The sequence below is a fragment of the Anneissia japonica genome, unplaced genomic scaffold (genome assembly GCF_011630105.1).
Source record: "Anneissia japonica isolate Jap-2015-1 unplaced genomic scaffold, ASM1163010v1 scaffold287555_len78229_cov139, whole genome shotgun sequence".
In the NCBI taxonomy this organism is placed as follows: domain Eukaryota; kingdom Metazoa; phylum Echinodermata; class Crinoidea; order Comatulida; family Comatulidae; genus Anneissia; species Anneissia japonica.
Window position 1 is genome coordinate 75,335 of NW_022753493.1, and position 2,938 is coordinate 78,272.

The following is a 2,938-nucleotide window of genomic DNA, read 5'->3' on the forward strand; positions in this document are numbered from 1 at the left end:
AGTAAGTCGACAATCAACACGTATGGTATAGGCCTATCGTACGTACGTTTTCTGCGGACGAATGAATAGAAGCTAGGTCCACTCCACTCCCGAGGCTTCTGCATTTTGATACGGCAGAATTCCAGTTTCTACTGTCACCGTATCCTTTATAACAATAGTTGCTATAGCTAGACCAACCGGACGGACATATGCATATCACACCTGTAAACAATAAACAGTTTTTGTTTAATAAAATAGGTTTAGAAAGCAGATGTATAAATCACTTCACGATAAATTTTTAAACATTGTTACTCATCACTATATTTCCCATACTATAGTGACAGGCCTTAGCCATAAAATAACCTCCTCCTTATTGTCTCTTTTTGAAAGTTGACACAACTTACCAGCAACAGTATGCTCTTCTAGTCTGAACAGATTAACTTAAAAACATCACTATTTTCTCCTGTTGCTATTCTTCTGGTTCTTTATTTCCGTGGAATACCAAGAACATGAACAAAAATCAAAACAAACCAAAACCCCTAGCAAACACTGGGCAAGCTGACTGGTCACCAATGACCAATCTATGTACGGTATGGTACTGTACGATATTGCGATCTGAATAACCTTTCAGAATGATAAAACTTCCGAGATGTGATTATACTGTCTTGCTCCATTGGAGTTTGCAACAGTAATGTAAATTCACATAAGAAAAACTGCATGTTTACCGGGCACCCTTGATTGGGGTATTAATGCACCCGCTATTAATCCTTTAACATGAGATGAGCTATTTAATTAAGGTGGTATGAATATGGTAGTGATGAGGCACTCTCACTCATCAGGGTAATAAACCAATTGGGCAACCTTGTAGTTAGTGGTCATTGGGCAGTTTGATGGAAAATGCAGTCTGCAAATGCAGTTAGTATGGTATGCAATAGAATGAAATAACTGCTAAGATAGTGATATTGCAAAAACACACTATCACACTAATGCACATATTATTACCTTCACCAAGGAGGTTATGATTTCGCTCCTGTTTATTTGTTTGTTTGTTTGTTTGTTTGTTTGTCTGTTTGTTTGGTTGTTTGTCTGTGAACAGTCTACATGCTACAGTTTTCATCAGAAACTTCTCAAGGTTTGTGATAATGATGACCAAATATCTTTTTGAAGGGTTATGGTCAAAGGTCAAGGTTACAATCGATGAAAACTACTTTTCATATACAGTATAACAACCTACAGCAAACCATTTTTATCCGAAATTTGTGAAAACTTGGTCACAATGTTCATTGACCGACACTCTAAAGATGATTCATTTTCAAGAGTCAGGACTAAAGGTCAAGGTCAGAATCTACGAAACTATATTTTATATATAATATCCTACAGCCAACAACTTTTATAAAAAAAACTCTTCAAACTTGGTCACAATTATACATGACCAAAGAACTGGAGGTCATTAATTATTAAAAGGTGAAAGGTGCTGGTGAATGTCACAATCGGCGAAAAACTACCTTTTTTATAGGCCTATAACAGCCTAAAGTTGACAATTTGAATTAGAAAACTTAGTCACAATGTTCCATGACCAACAATCTAAAGATTATTAAATTTTGAAGGGTCATGGTCAAAGGTCAAGATCGCAATCGATGAAAAACTACTTTATTTATATAACAGCCTACTGTGCACAGATAATAATAAATTAATCATGGTTTTATACAGCGAAAATTACATTTAAGTCTCTACTATGCGCTTCAGCTCTTCTTAATAAGTAGGTGAGTTTTGAGACGTAATTTGAAATGTTCAAGTTATGTGCAATCCACTACATTCTTTGGTAGCCTATTCCAAAGTTTGGGCACTGCATGTTGAAAGGATCGCTCTCGAAATGATTTGGTTGAACCTCTAAAGTGATTGAGAAGCAATTTTGTGCTAGAGCGAAGTTGTCTTGAAGGAATGTATTTATGTAGAAGTTCCTGTAGAAACTGAGGGGCGAAGCCATGTATTAAATTGCAATCTGCGTATTCTTAACAGGTAACCAGTGTAATTCTTCTAATACCGGGGAAATTGAGACACGAACGAGTCCTGGAGATCAGTTTGGCTGCAAAGTTCTGTATGCGCTGTAGTTTGCTAATCAGGTTATCTGGTAGCCCATACAAAAAATAGGCTTACAGCGGAAGCGTGTGTCTACTGCCTTATACAGGAGCTTTTGTTTTTTAAATTTTATCTTATGTTCTTCAATATGCAGATGTGTGTATTATTGTAGTGTATCGGGATTTTTCATGAAAATTTTCTTTCATAACAATATTCTGTATAGGCCTACTACTACATTGCACTAAAAACACTTTAAAATGATCACGAAGAGTACTACCATGTTCTAGAGGGCGTCCTTCAAATGACGGTAAAAGGCGTTCGTCGCGAACGTGTGCTGCGTCTCTATTAAGCGTGTACGAGTTCCGAACACTATTCGATCGTCAATAGAGCGCCCCCTACCTCGCGGTAGTAGTACCCATCACGCGTAAACCAGATTTACCCTTTTCCGCCATCTGCTACATCATGCATCACGACCATAGAATGTGTAAGGTATCTTACCGCCATGGACGTAAATTTAACAACCTTCTACGTGAACATGCAATAATCAATGGAACGTGTAAGAACCCTAACCATATAATTACTAACTTAACTGGCGAAACATTATCTAAGGAAGAAGAATCTGTCTTAACATTTGGTATCCGTAATGGATTAGCTACACGACCTAAGGACTCTGATATGTTTGTTTATGCCGAATCAATTTGGGAACAACTTAATAATGCTGATGCTCTACCTAAATCATTTATTAAACGTGAGAAAATTAAGAACTCAATTCATGCAATGACATGTAACTTTCTTGACTTTGATAACCGAAATTTCAAACGCATTAATACTTTAAAAATCTTACGTAATAAGTATGTAATTCTTAAACCTGATAAAGGAA